The following is an 18980-nucleotide window of genomic DNA, read 5'->3' as shown; positions in this document are numbered from 1 at the left end:
TGCACGGGAGTGTGTGTTCTTCAGCCCAGCCTGCACCATCTCCAATCTGGAACCCCTCGAGGGATGTCCGACTGCCTGTTTAGGCCCGATCCTAAACGGGCAGTCGGACATCCCTCTCACAATCCAGGACTGCTGGCTCCCAGCTGCTCGCCTGCCTGCCTTCCTGATTGCCCCTAACCTCTTCTGCCTGCCAACCTGATCACCCCCTAACTACTCCCCTGCCAGCCTGATTGATGCCTAACTGCTCCCCTGCCAGCCTGATTGCCCCTAATTGCCCTCCCCTGCTGGCCTGGTCACCCCTAACTGCCCTCCTGTGCCAGCCTGCTCACCCCTAACTGCCCTCCCCTGCTGGGCTGGTCACCCCTAACTGCCCTCCCCTGACAGCTTCATTGCCCCTGACTGCTCTCCCCTGCTGGTCTGCCCCCCACAACTGCCCTCCTCTGCAGGTTTGGGGCCCCCGAACTGCTCTCCCCTGCAGGCCTGGTCCCCCCAACTGCCCTTCCCTGCAGGTCTGATCACCCCTAACTGCCCTGTCCTGCAGGCCTGGTCCCACCCAACTGCCCTTCCCTGCAGGCCTGGGTCCCCTCCAATTGCCCTCCCCTGCTGGCCATCTTGTGGCAGCCATCTTGTGTCCACATGGGGGCAGCCATCTTTGACCACATGGGAGCAGCCATCTTGTGTGTTCGAGTGACAGTCAATTTGCATATTACTCTTTTATTAGATAGGATAGAGGCCTGGTGCACAGGTGGGAGCTGGCTGGTTTGCCCTGAAGGGTGTCTCGGATCAGGGTGGGGGTTCCCTTGGGGTGTGGGGAAGCCTCGACAAGGGGCCTGTGGTGGTTTGCAGGCCAGCCACGCCCCCCGGCAACCCAAGCATAGGCTGGAAGCAGGTATCTGGGATTTATTTATCTTCTATAATTGAAACTTTGTAGCCTTGAGCAGAGGCCAGGGCAGGCCAGGACAGCGGGAAGCTTGGCTTCCTCCATTGCCGGGGGCAACCCAAGCCTCCAGCTTGCTCTAGCTCAGTGGCTGCCACCATTTTTGTTGGGATTTATTTATCTTCTATAATTGAAACTGTAGCCTTGAGTGGAGGCCAGGGCAGGCCAGGGCGGTTAGGAAGCTTGGCTTCCTCCATTGCCGGGGGCAACCCAACCCTCCAGCTGGCTCCAGCTCTGTGGCTGCTGCCATCTTGGTTGGATTAATTTGCATACTCGCTCCTGATTGGCTGGTGGGCGTGGCTTGTGGGCGTAGCAGAGGTACAGTCAATTTGCATGTTTCTCTTTTATTAGATAGGATATATATCAACCTTAGTTAAAATGTTCCCAGGGTCAAGGCACTAAATTTCTTTGCTTTCTCTCCACCTGTCCATCGTCACTCCATGTTTGAGAGGGAACCCAGAAAGAAGACTCTAAAATAATTATATCCAAAGAAGAGTGAGAGAATAATGGTAGAATTTGAACGTTAGAGTGGGAAAGGATCATGGGACTGGAGTAGAGAAAAGGGACTGGAGTAGAGAAAGGAGAGCATGGATGAATAGGTCTTACTTAGGAGTAGGGCTTGGGATGGGAAGAAACGAGGATTGGATTATGCTGTTGGTAAGCAAGGAGACCTAAGACTAGGACATGGTAAAAAATGGGGTAGAAAAATTTGATGCATTTTGAAAAGCTTAGCAAGGAAGTACATAGATTTTTTCCTGGAAAAGTTCTGAAAATATACCCAAGATAGAAATCCTAGCAAATGGATTCTCCTCTGTGATTACTTAGCTTTAAGTGAGAGATGCATCTCTTTAGAGTTAAAGTGCTTTTAAAGAAATTGCACATCAAACCTTCCTTGGTGGGTTTTAACAGGAATGCCAGCTATTTCCACTAGACTATGTTAGTCACTATTGCTTTCACAAAAATTCACATCCAGAAGGGACCAACTTCTTCTGCCAGGGTCTCTTTGCTGGCTAACAAATCACCCGCTGGCTAGCAATGGACCCTTACTTCATTGTCTCTGGTTGATTATATCCTAAGTGGTTTTCTTCTCTTTTGTCTTTTTATCATTTCATTCAAGGAACTAGATCATTTGTCCTGCAGAGTTTTTCATGGTTTAGCTTTTGTTTGTTGCTGAACAGTGCTTTATAACATGTTCTTCTATCCCCTATATTTTTGGTAAATTGGGACTTAGATATGGAATCATGATTATATTACAGTTTAATTTTGTTTTGAAGACTACTTAATAGGTAGTCATTATTTTCTTTCCTCTGAAAGCACAAAATGTCTGGTTGTCTCTTTTTTGTGAAACTAGTGACCTGGTGCATGAAATTCATGCACTGAGGGGAGGTTCCCTCAGCCCAGCCTGCACCCTCTCCAATCGGGGACCCCTTGGGGGATGTCCAACTGCCAGTTTAGACCCAATCCCACAGGACATCCCTCTCGCAATCTGGGACCTCTGGTCCCTAACCGCTCACCTGCCTGCCTGCCTGATTGCCCCTAACCCCTCTGCCTGCCTGCCTGATCACTCCTAACTGCCCTCCCCTGCCGACCTGATCTTGCCCCCAACTGCCCCCCCTGCCAGCCTGGTCACCCCCAACTGCCCTCCCCTGCCAGCCTGATCTTGCCCCCAACTGCCCTCCCCTGCCAGCCTGATCTCGCCCTCAACAGCCGTCCCCTGCTGGCCTGATCTCGTCCCCAACTGCCCTTCTCTGCCGGCCAATTAGGTTCTGATTGGTCGGTTTCTATGCCAGTCAGCGTCAAAAGCTCCACCTCCTAGGCAGCCATTGGCTCCTCACAGTTCACCCAGATTTGGTTCTGATTGGTTGGTTTCTATGCCAGTCAGCATCAAAAGCTCTGCCTCCTAGGCAGCTATTGGCTCCTCACACTTCACTCAGATTTTGTTCTGATTGGTAGGTTTCTATGCCAGTCAGCGTCTCTGGGCCTATCAATGGGGCCCAATCAGAAAGGCGGGGCTGATCAGCAGCCCTGGTGGAGGCCTGGAGAGAAATGAAGGCGTGGCTGCTGGCCAGGCCTGGAGAGAAAGAGAGAGGCAAGTGCTGATCAACAGTTGCCACAGAGGCTACAGATCAGACCCTGCTTCTCTCTTCAGGCCTCTCTCTGGCCTGATTTGCCATGGCAACACAGCACTGACTGCAGTACTGACTTCCAGTTGGTCAAGCCTCTGGTCATGATGGACCCAGGGTTTTTATATATTAGGATTAACAGCCATTTAGAATTATTGCTTAGATCTGTTAATTTATTAAGAATTGTAAACCATGATATTCCAATTCTATATTTTCTTTTCATTCATTGGCTAGAATGAGTCTACAAAGAGAGACATTCCCTCATTAACTATTTTGGATACTCTGAGGTGAGGTACAATATATATAAAATGAGGATAAGTGTTTGATTAGTTTTCCTTATTAACCAGTTTTCAAATCTTGAGTAAATTACTGATATCCTTCAAAGGAAACAAAAATATTTTATTTATTTAAAATTTTTATTATTGAAAGTATTACATATATCTTCCCTTTCCCCCACATTGACCTCTTTTAGCCCACCCCCTGCCCCAGGCCTTTACCACCCTATTGTCTGTGTCCATGGGTTATACATATATGCATACAATTTCTTTGGTTGATCTCTTCTCATCCACCTTATTTTAATTTACATTTAATTCTTTAATGTAACCAAAGATGTTATTCTTTAATGTGGCAGATTCTGTGAGTTGGCTTATTCTGCAACAATGCCCCAAATCTCTCCTCCTGTCATTTCTCTGCTGTCAAGGTTAGAAGCTAATACCGCTTGGTATCTTAGGCTCCTCTGCAGTTTGGAGGCCTTATGACTCTGGTCGGGCTATAGGAAAAGTCCATGGGCAAGGTGCCTTTTCTGAATAAAGACAAAAGCCTATTAAAAACAGGTAAATAAAAACCTGCAAAGCTCCATTTCTCTGTGCCCCTTTCCGTTTCTCTCTTGCCTACAAATGAGGATCTTATGCCTTCAGTTTCTGCAGGCATCCTGCAATGATGAGAATAAAAACTGCACACTGAGGATAGAGGAGCAGAAAGGTAGACAGAGAGGGGATTGTGTCCTTGAGCACCTTGAATGGAGCAAATTGCACTCCACCAGACTTATGTAAAAAAATAACCCTCCACATGTGTAAGCTACCGTATCATGAGCCTGTTGTTTCTTAACCCTGAAAGCAATCCTTACAAGCGTGGGGAGCAATATGTGTATTTTTCTTCCATAGGTTATGGCTAGTGATGCCATCATTTATCTTTTCCCCTCAATTAAAATGCCATCTGGAAAATGTATTAAATTATCCTATATAGTGAGAACTATTTTTGGATTCTTTATTCTGTTCCACTGAGTTGTTTTGCTAGTTCTATGTCATTAGCATATTGATTTGATGACAATGATTTAATTTACACACATACACAGACTATTGTGACTTTCATTGCTTTGGACATGAAAGAGTACTTCAAACCTATTCCCTCTTACAAGGGAATGTGAAGTGTTCAACAGAATAGTTTCTAAGAGTTGAGACGAAGGTATCACAGGGGTGGCGCTCCTGAGGCAGGGAATGGCAGCAGGTTATGTAATGACAGCAGCACTGCTTTGTGGTCAGAGAATTTTCATTTTAGTCCTTGTCAAGTTTCTGAAGCTACACATGTTCTCTCGTTTTCTCAGTCTCTTATTGACTCATCCATACAATTAGGGTTGTCAATATATGATCCCTGGAGTCCCATACAGTTCCAACTGCTATGAGTCCATGAATCTCTGGATTAGACATTTCTCTATAACTATTAAATTGTTTCTCTTTCTAGTAATGAAAATGTCTGTCGTTGGCATCCATCATCTTCAAATAAAACAAGTTACCTGTATACTTCTGATCAATGCTAAAAATCAAATGCACATGTTAACTCTTATTCCCCTCCCATTGTTTGGAGAGTACTTGGTGATCTGGAAAGGGGGATAAATCGAATCTGTCTTGGCTCACCTATGGATGGCTGCATACAAGCCTTCACCTTGGTAGGTAGGCTGTCAGCTAAGCAGTTACAATTCTGAGAAAGAATGTTGGGCTCACCTGGGATAAGAATGTGCACAGCTACATGGATGTCCTGGACCACGCAGACATTGCCATTTCTTTTTGTCCTGCATGTTGTCCTAGTAACAGTTCAGCTGTCTTCTCACACAAACAAACATTATTTTTTGAGCAAAAGGTGAAATCATATGCCCTCCCAACAGTCCTTCTCATCTAGAGTATGATAAAAATTATATTCAGATTATAATTTTGTACATTGTCTAGTTCTTATTCTATAATATCTTTAAATGCTGACTTAAAATGAATATGAAAAATAATCAAGAATTGGGAGGGGCACACTTCTTTCTTTCGTTCAACTAATTGCACTGTTGATGCTGGTTGTCCAGGTCTTCTGTCCTAGAAAGAAGACATTCGATCCTCTTTATTGTCTGCAATTGAATTCAGTTGATGCTAGTTTTCTATGGTTCTTCCCCAGGGCTCAGACAAATGGATTGACTAGGAGATTGAGTCATTGAAAATGTATTTCCCTTTGTTTAACTTTAGGTTAGCTGGGAAACTTTGGCTATTAATTCATCTTCAAATTTAATTTAAAAAATGATAACTAATGGCCTCAATTCAAATCATTTGCAGAACCTCAAAGCCTTATAAATATGGATTAAAATAGGAATAATGATTTGTAGATAATGGGCTTTTTGTCTTTCTCTGGAATGTTCTTATAGTTGAAGAAGTACGACATGTCAGACACGCTGAGTTCTATTCTGTCATCCTGTCTACTTGTCTGCCACTTTAGCTGTGACTTTGCTTAAGTCCTTAATGTTACCACTGTCCTAGGAAAACATGACCCAAGGAGACGGTGTGAAAAGTGGAAATATCTGGGTACAGACTTGATTCTATTTTTCACTTATTAAGAGGTTAAAACTACCAGGGGACTGATTTCCTGGTTTGCCTTTTCTGAGTTCAATTATAGGCAATAAAGAGGGTCTAATGTCTTTTTCATTTCCGACCAGGTGTGAAAGTCTGTGGAAGTGCCTGCTATTATTGCACCATTTGGAAAGGAGGAAGTGGAACGCTGAAACTGAACAAACTGTAGAGTTGATGTTCACAAAATTGCTCCACCATTGTCAGTGATATGCTTTTAGACTAGCTGTAGAGAACTGGATAAAGTATAATGCAAAGTTACAGAAATCACTAATGGGGCCAGTGAACAAGGATGCCTTTCTGGAGCTTCCGGCAGGTACGCTCATCCTGGATGCACACCACCTAGCCAGTCCCTCGACTCTGGATTCTTCATGCCATAACTTACTAGTTTTGTGACATTAGAGAGGTCATGTGACCTTTTCATACTCATTTTCCTCATCTATGAAAGGTTAAAATGAGACTAATAATTATGCCTCATTTAGGGGGTGCTTATGAAAGGCATACACAGTTCTTAGGGTAGTGTCTGCACAGAAGTAATTTTCCGTAACTGTTGATGTTGTCTCCAGAGCCAGACCTACTTGTCTCAGTGAGTTGGACACAGGGCCAGCAGAGGTCACCAAGAAGCTGTCTCACTAGCAGTGAGGCCAGAGATTCTGCTTCCCCTCTTGTGGAAACAGTATAATCCTGACATTTCCTGATTCTTGCTGATCTGTGAAAAAGTCAAGAGGAAAAACAGAGTATTTGCTCTGTCTTCTCCTCCAACTATCTGAGGGGCTTCCAGTGGTAGGAATAGTAAGTGGTACAAGAAATTGATGAGCTAAGGTGTCCTATATAATAAAAGCATAATATGCTAAGTGTCTGATCATCCAGTCGGCCATTCAACCAATCAAAGTGTAATATGCTAATGATATGCTAAGGTCACTCAATCACTCACTATGATCACCAGGGGGCAGACAGTTGACCAGTCGACCAGTCACTATGACATGCACTGACCACCAGGGGGAAGATTCTCCGACCGATAGGTTAGCTTGCTGCTGGGGTCCGGCCAATTGGGACTGAGCGAGATGGGCCAGACACGCCCTGGAGCTCTCCTGCAGTCCTTCCCTGGCTGGCCAACCTCTCACGTCCCTCCCCAGCTCCGAATGTGCACCAGTGGGATCCCTCAGCCTAGCCTACACCCTCTCAAAATCCAGGACTGCTCTTGGGATATCAGAGAGCTGGTTTCAGCCTGATCCCGCAGGCCAGGCAGTGGGACCCCACTGGTGCATGAATTTGGGCACCAAGCCTCTAGTAGTAAATAATTCATAATCTCTACTTTGCCTCTCTTCCTATCCCATGCTGTTCAAAGCTTGTAAAGCAGATTGAATAATGCATAAAATATGTGGAAGTGGAAAAAATTATAGAGTGTTATTGTAAAGTGGCATGATTCCTACTTACTTACAAATTTTTCCTAGAAAACCTATACAAAGTGCTACATACTTTAAAGCTTTTGGAAACATTGTATGCATGATTTATATTTAATAACACATGGAGACATAACCTATCTTTCCCAACAACACAAAATTATTAAGTGGAATGCAAACAACAGCGCCATTAATCAACACTGCCTCTAATAAGAACTAATGCTTTATTTAATAATTGTTGTGTGTGGGTTATATTGCTTGGGGGGGTATTGTCTAGGAAGTTCCTTTAATTGTTTATATTTTCTTGACATACGTACATTAATAATGCATAGAATATTTTTTTAAATTTCAGAGGCTTATGAAAGGACTTTATAATTGAACACACACAAGAAGCATAGCATATTTTTCTCATTTTTTACTTCCCCCAACACAGTGATTGTAGGCTACATATTAAAATTTATGATTGATATATTTCTAGGAATTAATTTATTTTAAGAATGATATTTCCTATGTTCATTGATTGTAGGAAAAAAGGTTGTAAATTATATTGTGAGAATAAGGAGGGTAACAGAGATATAGGGAAGATGTGGTAAGTAATTTGAGACATTTTAAAACATTCTACTATATTTACACTGATAAAATACAAAATAATTTTACTATTTTAATTGCTTTAGAAAAAAGTACTAGAGAAATATTTTTCTAAATACCCTTTTAAAAAGGACAGTAGTTTTAGGTAGTCTAAAAAAAGGATGGTTCCATTAATGTTCTAATTATAATAATAAATGGATGACTATATATAAGAACTAATTTTTACTTACAGATTGATATCCTATATAATAAAAGCCTAATATGATAAGTGTCTGGTCATCCAGTTGGCCATTCAACCAATCAAAGCGTAATATGCTAATGATATACTAAGGCCACTCAACAGCTCGCTATGATGTGCACTGATCACCAGGGGTCAGACAGTCGACTGGTCAACCAGTCACTATGATGTGCACGGACCACCACAGGGCAGACAGTCGACCAGTCGACCAGTTGACCAGTCAACCAGTCACTGTGACATGCACTGACCACCAGGGGACAGACGCTCGGACTAGTAGGTTAGCTTGCTACTGGTGTCTGGCTGATTGGGACTGAGTGAGACAGTCTGGACACACCCTGGAGTCCTCCCACGGTCCCTCCCCAGCTGGCCAACCTCTCACATCCTTCCCTGGCCCTGATCGTGTAATTGTGGGGTCCCTTGACCTGGCCTGCGCCCTCTCGCAACCTGGGACCCTTAAGGGGATGTCGGAGAGCTGGTTTCGGCCCAATGGTGGAATGGCCAGTTGGTATGACGTGCACTGACCACCAGGGGGCAGACACTCAATGCAGGAGCTGCCCCCTGGTGGTCAGTGCGCTTCCACAGAGGGAGCGCCGCTCAGCCAGAAGCCGGGCTCACAGCTGGCGAGTGCAGTGGCAGTGGCAGGAGCCTCTCCCACCTCTGCAGCAGCCTCTTCTGCCTCTGCGGAAGCACTAAGGATGTCTGACTGATGGCTTAGACCAACCATGGGCAAACTATGGCCCGCGGGCCGGATCCAGCCCGTTTGGCTGTTTTATCCGGCCCGTGGAGCCGAAAGAGCAGAGGGTTCTCTTGCTTTCCCCTCCGCTCCTTTACTTTGAATTTATATTAGTTCACACAAACACTCCATCCATGCTTTTGTTCCAGCCCTCCGGTCTAGTTTAAGAACCCATTGTGGCCCTCGAGTCAAAAAGTTTGCCCACCCCTGGCTTAGACCCATGGGGAGCGGGTCTAAGCCATCAGTCGAACATCCCCCGAGGGCTCCCAGACTGTGAGAGGCCAGGCTGAGGGACCCCCTCCCCCAAGTGCATGAATTTCATGCACTGGGTCTCTAGAAATATAATATTTACTTGAGGATTAAATGACCTCAAAACAATTAATTTTTTTAAACATCTTACAACATTCACAAGGAAAACTGACATTTGTTCACATAATGTCATTGAAAAGCCTGAAGTTATGTTCTGAGATTCTTTAAGCAGCTGTTGCAGATGATCCTGTCTCCTAGCATAGTGGTCGGCAAATGGCGGCTCGCGAGCCACATGGGGCTCTTTGGCCCCTTGAGTGTGGCTCTACCACAAAATATCACGGCCTGGGCGGTCTATTTTGAAGAAGTGGCATTAGAAGAAGTTTAAGTTTAAAAAATTTGGCTCTCAAAAGAAATTTCAATCGTTGTGCTGTTGATATTTGGCTCTGTTGACTAATGAGTTTGTCGACCACTGTCCTAGCAGAAATGCTAGGTGAATAGTATTGCTGCCGGGAATTAACTCACAAGTTCTACACTTTCTGCTGAGTAGTGCTTCCTAGTGCCTAATGCCACAACTATTAAATAAGAAGTAACAGTGAAAGCGATGTGTGAGGTTTCATTAGTCTATGAAATGATGGAGTGAATGAAACAGAAGGAAACAAATTGTTGTTTGAGGGAAAAGAAAAGAATAAATCTCAACGAGAGAATCCAAAGTGAGCTAATCATTTTTACAAATGGGCCAAGAATCCGGGCCTGATTCTGTAAATCTCCTCTCAATGGCCAGCTCCTCATAAAATACATTCTGGTCTCTCCGTTTGAATTAATTTTCTTATTTTGCCCTTTCCAGCCCCACTTGCTGCACCTCTATTTATCACTTGATTCATTTGGATTCAGATATTAATTGTTTATAGATCTGGGTCTGTTCTAGCCTATAAATATCTTGGATGTAGAGGAAATGTCTTATTTAACTTTGCATTCTTTAACCCTCACAAGAAAAATTGTGTGTCATAGCTAGCATGCTGAAAGAAACTAATAAAATTAAGTAAAAAGTAGTATTTTAACTGTGATGTTTTTTTTTACTCCAGTCCATCAAATAAAACAATGAAATAGAAAATCTCAACACAGCATTTTTAGGACTTTTTCTAATTAAGAGACAAAGTTATAAGATTAATTAAATCCGTATTTTCCTCAATATTCATCAAGCTGAATGGCTTCTTGTGTGGGCTGAAAACTGAGTAGTACAGGATATGCAATGAAGCAATCAAGAGGAATTATCAAAAACATAAATGAGCTGCTCACATAAAAGGCCAAATGACCTAATCTAAATTTTTCTGTAATAAAGTTTATTAGGAAACAATATTATCAGGACCCTCTGTGAGCAAGACATTAATGTCAGACATGGAGTCTAATAAGTTGGCAAGGTTTTTGCCCTTTTTCTCAAAGAGCCAACTTATCTAGGAAGAGAGACACAAGCCAATGACACAGTGTAGTAAGGGCTACAACTGCAATAATGTAAGCTGATTAGAAATTGAAGAAAGACTGAAATGCATTTATTAATCAGAAACATTTCTTAAAAGCAATAAAAAGTTTGATGAATTACTGCATGAATATAGAGAAATCAGTGGTCTATCATGCCTGAGCAAGGAAGTCTTGGCAAGTTTCAATGAAAAGAAGAAAACTGAGTTGGCACTTGATCCAGGTTTTATCAAGTCATAGGGGTGGTATTTTGGGCAGAAGAAATCACATGTCAAGAACAGAAAGAGAGGTGGTGTGACTGGCAGTGAGGAGCTGCAGATGACTTCTTTTTAAAAAATCAATTAATTAATTAATTTTTTATTGTTGACAGTATTACAGTATTACAGAAGTCTTCCATTTCCCCCTCCTTTGCCCTCCTCCACCCACCCCTGCCCCACCCAGGCCTTTTCCATGAGCTATGCCTATATGCATATATGTTCTTTGGTTAGTCTCTTCCTATCCCCTCCATCCTCCTCCTCCTTGAGATCTGTCATTCTGTTCTATACATTCATGTCTTTGGACCTATTTTGTCCATTAGTTTATTTTGTTCATTAGATTCCACGTGTAGATGACTTCTGAGCAGATATGTAGGATGCAATAGAAAAGATTATGAAAATACTAGAGGCCCAGTGCACGAAATTCATGCAAGGGGCTCGGCCCTCACAGCCACAGTGGCTTGCCTCGGCCTCGCAGCCCCGGCTTCATCTGGAAGGTCATCCGGAAGGATGTCCGGAAGGTCGTTCAGCTGTCTGTTCTAATTAGCATATTATGCAAATATAGTTCTGATGTAATGGGATGGATGCATCAAATCAGGGACAACTGCTAGAAGCCCTTGTCCTGGTGAGAAATTATGAATAATGGACTAGAGTAGCAGCAGTGAAAAAAAAAAAACAAAAGAGGGAGGAGGGAATGAGAGAATCCAAGAGGGTATTAATCTTTCTAGCTTTAGTGTCAAATGAATTAAGATTCTTTTTTAAAAAAATGTATTTATTGATTAAGGTATTACATATGTGTCCTTATTCCCCCATTACCCTCCAACCCCCCCATTCATGCCCTTACCCCCCTATTGTCTGAATTAAGATTCTTTATACAGCTACAGAGAACATAGGGGATGGAGATTGTTAAGGGAGAGTGGCTAAAAATGTCCCATTTGGTGGAAGTTAACTTGGACATGACTGTGAAAATTTTGAGAAAGGAATAGAAGACATTTGTCTATATGGACCTGGGCCTTGGTAGAGCTTTTGGGACTGGAGGCAGATCTGTAGACTCCTCATAGAGGTGGTCATTGAATTGCTGATGGTGAATTAGCCTTTCAAGGGCTGAGAGGGGGAACCTGAAGAGAAAGGAAAGAAGAACTCATTTAGGGTCTATATATACTGGGTCAAGATCTTATCTATATTATTTAAATACTAGAGGCCCAATGCATGAAATTCATGAACTTGTGGGGGGGAGGGGGACCCTCAGCCAGGCCTGCACCCTCTCACAGTCCAGGATCCCTTGGGGGATGTCCAACTGATGGCTTAGGCCCACACCCTATGGACTTCTAGCTGAGTGGTGCTCCCCCTGTGGGAGCACACTGACCACCAGGGGGCAGCTCCTGCATTGAGTGTCTGCCCCCTAGTGTTCAGTGCACATCATAGGGACCCATCATTCAGCTGTTTGATTGATTTGCATATTAGCCTTTTATTATATAGGATTATTAAGATTGGAATACCTGAGAAAACTATCATTAATTAAATGAAATGAATGCAGACCAAGGAGAAGCATCAGGAGAGAAGAGTCTCTAAAAACGAAGTAAGAATAAATTTCGAAGTGAGAAGTGTCAAACGCTGCAGTAGGATAAAGACCAAGTACTTTATCATTTAAGGTGATCATGAATACTCTCCATTTTTATGTGAAAACATAACCAACTCCTCCCTTTGATTGCCCCATTATTCCTCTAGTCAGTCTGGAACCATGGAAACATCTTCAGTGCTAAACAGCCCACACAGAATTGGGAAAGAACATTTAGCTGATTGCTGTATCCTGTGTCAACCGATTGCCTCCTCTTCTATGCAGATCAGTTGCTGGGGACTCCAGGTGCTGACAGTAGCGGCTGTTGTCACTGCTCCTACCCCAAGCAGCATCTGAGCAGAGATGGAGCTTGTAGGGGAAACACAATTTTACCTCTACCTTCTTAGGGTATTTTGGCTGGGCTTCAGAATTAAAAAGACCTAAGACAAAAAAACAGGAGAAAAATCTTGTAAAGTTACGTAAGCTTTACATGACACGGGAGCATTTATATGGAAATAAAGACCCAAAGAATGGTAAAACCTAAAGATTTTGTTGTTGTTGTTAATCCTCACCTGAGGACATTGTTTTTCCATTGAATTTTAGAGAGAGTGAAAGGGAGGAAGAGGGAGAGAGAATCATCAATGTGAGAGAGACACATTGATGGGTTGTCTCCTGCACGTGCCCTGACTGGGGCTGGGATTAAACCTGCAACCCAGGTATATACCCTTGACCAGGAATCGAACCCATGACCCTTTGGTGAGTGGGTGGACACTCTAACCACTGAGCAACACTGGCCAGGGCAAACCTAAAGATTTTTATACTAGGATGAACAAAGGGAGGCAATTGTGGAAAAGTAACTAAAATATATGAGGAGGCTAAAGGAAGATGAGAATTATTTTAACAAGGTCTGCTTATATAGAATTCTCTCAGCTTTGACTCCCCATCAAAGAATTGTTTCTTTCCTCTCGGGTACAGAAATGGCATCTTTCATATGGAAGTTTTTAATCTTCTGTTTTTAGGAAGAAACAAGGAAATCAGAACAGCCTTTTTGCATCTGCTGTTTTTTAAGTGCCTTTAGCTCAAAAAATCCTTACGCCAAAGTGGTGTATTTGGGGTGCAATGTCCTGCCCTTCAAATTCGTTTCTCATTCACTGTCTGTTAGATGAATAAGGAACAATGGTGGACCTGAAAGTCTAAGAAGGTTTCCTCTTGATCCTCCCTGAGATTTATTGTAGTTTGTGTTCAGTTAGTGAAGAAAACGGATAGTCAGGATATATTTAATTATTTCACTTTTAATCATATATTTGAGATATTTTAAAGGGTCATTTTCTGGCTGCGATATTACAAGTCCTCTCTGTCAGGAGGAGGAGGAGTTGAAGGACCATGTGGAGAGCAGGAGTGGGGTTGGAGGTGGGGGAGGGCTGCAAATCCTTGTACAGGTTTCCCCTGCTATCCAAAAGTAGAGCATTCCCTTTGAAACCTCCGTGAGTCAAGATGGCGTGAAGTGCAGATTATCCCTTGCTTTCCAAAAACTCATGTTCCACCACTTCCCTTTACGAAAGACCTACATTAGTACTTGCTTTTGCTAACGAAAGAGATCCAAGGAGGATTTTCACTTTTATGAGAGAAGAGGTGACCATACTAATGGCAGGGAACACCATTAAGAAACAAGCCAGTCATGAGAAACCAAGATGGTGGCATAAGTAAACACCTAAACTGCTGCCTCGCACAACAATTTCAAAACTACAACTAAAAGACTAAACGTCTATCACCCAGAACCACGGGAAAGCTGGCTGAGTGGAAGTTCTACAACTAGAAGGAAAGAGAAAAGAGCATTGAGATGTGCACAAGCGCTGAAAAGCTGAGAGGTGCGCCCAGCAATCATTGTTTACTGTGCTGGGGCACGAGATGCGGGGACTTGGAAATGTGGAAACGCAGAGATGGCTGACTGGCAGCCATCACTGTTTGCCACGCCCTAGCCTAGTGACTCCCTGAGACCCTGCCCTGCACAATCTACAAACCCACACAAGCTCCACGCAGGAACTTTTGCATATAAATGGCCTGCCCTATCGGAGCTTAACCAAACAAACTGCAGCTCTGGTCAGACAGCTCCAAAACCTCCAAACCCCAAGCAAAGAGGAGAAAACTGTAGTTCTCCCTGTACCTCCTGCTGGGTGGCCTCAGACAGTAGCTGACCAGCACCCCATTGGAGATCCAGAAGCTAGTGTATCTACTGGTCAGTGTGAGACGACACCAGATTTCAACTACTCACATCCATAAGTGACACATTCAAGAGGCAGACTCAGTGAGCACCAAAGCCCCACTGAAGAAAGTCCTGCCCCCTAAGCATGCCTCCAGCACAACAGTTCTTCCATTATAGACACAGCAGGTCCTCACAGCCAATTGGCCTGGAGGTCAATTCCTCCAGTGACACCAACAACAATCAAGACTTAACTATAACAAGGCTGTATACACAGTCCAAAAAGGGGTGCACCAATAGTGTCCACCTCAGGTAACTGGGAGGCTGACCCACTGGCCATATAGGACACCTAGCACACAAAGCCACCCTACCAACTCAGGGAAGCAGCAAAAATGCAGAGACTAAGAAACAGATCACAAATGAAAGAAATGGAGGAAAACAAACGACTGGATATAGAGTTCAAAACCACGGTTATAAGGTTTTTCAAGAATATCCTAGAAAAGGCCGATAAATTCAACAAGACCCTCAAGGATATGAAAAAGGACCAACTAGAAGTTAAACATACACTGACTGAAATAAAAAATATTATACAGAGACCTAACAGCAGACTAGAGGAACGCAAGAATCAAGTAAATGATTTGAAATACAAAGAAGCAAAAAACACTCAACCGTAAAAGCAAAAAGAAAATAGAATCCAAAAATTTGAAGATAGTGTAAGGAGCCTCTGGGACAACCTCAAGCGTACCAACATCAGAATTATGGGGGTGCCAAAGAAGAGAGAGAGCAAGATACTGAAAACCTATTTGAAGAAATAATGACAGAAAACTTCCCTCACCTGGTGAAAGAAATAGACTTACAAGTCCAGGAAGTGCACAGAACCCCAAACAAAAGGAATCCAAAGAGGACCACACCAAGACACATCATAATTAAAATGCCAAGGGCAAAAGACAAAGAGAGAATATTAAAAGTAGCAAGAGAAAAACAGTTAATTACCTACAAGGGAGCACCCATATGATTGTCAGCTGATTTCTCAACAGAAACTATGCAGGCCAGATGGGAGTGGCAAGAAATATTCAAAGTAATGAATAGCAAGAACCTACAACCAAGATTACTCTACCCAGCAAAGTTATCATTCAGAATTGAAGGGCAGATAAAGAGCTTCACAGATAAGAAAAAGCTAAAGGAGTTCATCACCACCAAATCAGTATTATATGAAATGCTGAAAGGTATTCTTTAAGAAGAGGAAGAAGAAGAAAAATGTAAAGATAAAAATTATGAACAACAAATACATATCTATCAACAAGTGAATCTAAAAATCAAGTGAATTAAAAATCTGAGGAACAGAATAAACTGGTGAATATAATAGAATCAGGGGCATAGAAAGGGAGTGGACTGATAATTCTCAGGTGGAAAGGGGTATGGGGGGTATGGGAAGAGACTGGACAAAAATCATACACCTATGGATGAGGACAGTGTGGGGGGAGGTAAGGGCAGAGGGTGGGGTGGGAACCGGGTGGAGGGGAGCTATGGGGGGAAAAAGGAGAAACAATTGTAATAATCTGAACAATAAAGATTTATTAAATTAAAAAAAATAATTATAAAGCATTTAAAAAAAAAGACCAAAAAAAAAAAAAAAAAAAAAGAGAGAGAGAGAGAGAGAGAAACAAGCCAGAGACAAACAAACATGCAAATAACAAAACTAACTGCTGCAGTTTTGTGGCTCAGTCTCTTGTCTGGTTGAAGAGTGAGTGAATTGGGTTTATTACCTTTTGTAAAATGGTATGTACCGGCCTCAAGGGTCACGTGTTTTGTTTCTGCCTTTGCTGAGGGCATTCTCTGTTCTATGTGTGATTATCCTTGCTCAGTAATCAACCATTCTTCTGCAGATGCCTGGGTGCTAGCCTTTCCCAGTGTTTCTTGGAAAAGTAAAAGCAATGATACTTGTTAAACAAATTGCATTTTTCTTTCCTCCCAAGAGCATTTATAAAGACTGTCCAACCTATGAGGGAAGGCAGGGGAGGGGCTGAGGGGGTAAGAGATCAACCAAAGGACTTGTATGCATGCATATGAGCATAACCAATGGACACAGAGGGAGGAGGGGGGGAGAAGAAGGGATGTGCTGGAGGTTGGGGTGGCTAGGGAAAGGTCAATGAGGGAAATAGGAGACTTATGTAATACTTTAAACAATAAAGAATTTTTAAAAAAGAAATGTATTCCTCTGCTCTGAATCATCTTGGTCTCCCAATAAGGTAAAAATAGATTTAATAATCTATTTTTTCCAGGTCTGATTGAGTTATTGCTCAATCATATTGCTCATAACAATATTTCAGCCCACTTTAATTTAGAATGCTAGTGTTTGTAATCCCAAAAAGTAATGATTCTATTCAGGAAGACAAAAAGAGTTAAAATGGTAAGATAAAGCTCCTTATCTCAAAATACAAGAAAAATAAGACTGTCGTTGCCCACTTTTCCTAGAAAGGAGAACCTGAAGCGTGGATAAAGTGATAATGCAGCAATGTGGAAGGTGAAACCCAGCCCAGCACAGCCTGGGGGAGGAAGTAGGAAGTGAGCAATGATGGGTGAAGAGTGGAAATGAATGCATGGCCAGGCTGGCTACCACTTCATGGCAGGCTGCATAGAACATAGCAGGGTCTTAGCAGAGACATTGCTGAACCCAGGGCTGCTCTGGAGGATGACAAAAGGAAACAGACTCTGACTTTGAGCAGCTATGGGAGGGAAGAAGGAGAAATAATTTATTTGCCTAGCTCTCTAATTTTTTGCTTCCTAGTAGTCAAAGTTTATCCTCTGTGGGAGTTAACTCTTAACCTCATATTCTGGGATGTGTCATTTGGCTCTTTCTATAGAAGCTCAGAATGTCAAGGTCCCTCCTGTGATGTGACGTTTCATCCGGATTTGGAAGAGGAAGAAGGGAGAAACTCTGGTCGTGCAGCAGGTTGGCCTGCCTGGCTGTGCACAGCCACGGGTACAAGACTTGCCATTCTGAGGGCAAGTGACTGGTTACCCCTGATGGGGGATTGAGAAGACCCCAACAAAATCCATTCAGCATTGGGCCAGTGTGGAGAAGCTGCCAGCACCAAAGGCATCAAAGGAAATGCATAAAAATAACCTGGATCTTTAAAAATATCCACTAAGTGATAAGGAGCGATGAGTAAGAGAGATTCATCAGGAATTCTGTCACATGTAGGTGAACACAAAAACATGATGATTTTAAGTTGAATTCAAAAAACACAACAAGCCTCTTATTAAAATCAGACTCAAGATTTGGTTTTACATGAATCATCATTTTGAACAGCATGACACTTCACAGTATTATTTTGTTCCCTTTTCCCGCATTGGCTTTCGTGTCACAGGCTATGCAATTAATATAGTGAAGAATTTTGTGCTTTCAGGGATACACTGACCACACACTGGGTGAAAAATGATAGCAACATAAGGGTATCCAGCAGAGCTTCCAAAACTCAGTTGCAAAATTTGCAGGAAGTGGTATATATGATTAATACCTTTATATATTTTTCTTATTCAAACAATTATCAGCTTAATTTAGAGCCCTGAGATTCTATAATGTGTTCATTGAAACCAGGTTTAAAATTACTATCATGGCTGTTGCTATTGGCGGGAAAATGTCCTTTAAATACATTTTAAGTGATCATAATTCATCATCTCAGGTGTACAGCATAGTGATTAGACCTTTCTATAACTTATGAAGTGACCACTCCGATGTCTAGTACTCACCTGACACCATTCATAGATATTACAATATTATTGACTATATTCTCTATGTTGTACTTTCCATTCCTGTGACTATTTTGTAACTGCCAATCTTCATATCTTAATCCTTTCACTTTTTTAACCCAGCCCATCAACACCCCTCCCATCTTGCAGCCATCAATTTGTTCTCTGTATCTAGGAGTCTGTTCCAGTTTTGTTCATGTTTTGTTTTGTTTTGTTTTGTTTTTAGAATCCACATATAAGTGAAATCATATGGCATTTGTTTTTATCTGACTTATTTCATTTTGCATAATATCCTCTAGATCCATCAATGTTGTCACAAATGACAAGATTTCATTCTTTTTTATGGATGAGTAATATTCCATTGTATATATGTTCCACTTCTTTATCCATTTATCTATTGATGGACACTTAGGATGTTTCTGTATCTTGACTATTGTAAAAAACATAGGGGTGCATCTATCTTTTCAAATTAGTATTTTGGATTTCTTTGAATAAACACCCAGAAATGGAATTGCTGGGTCATATGGTAGTTCTATTTTTAATTTTTTGAGGAAGCTTTGTTTTACATAGTAGCTGTACCAATTTGCAGCACACA

Source organism: Plecotus auritus (assembly GCF_963455305.1).
Source record: "Plecotus auritus genome assembly, chromosome: 4".
In the NCBI taxonomy this organism is placed as follows: domain Eukaryota; kingdom Metazoa; phylum Chordata; class Mammalia; order Chiroptera; family Vespertilionidae; genus Plecotus; species Plecotus auritus.
Note: the sequence above shows the minus strand (reverse complement) of the source record.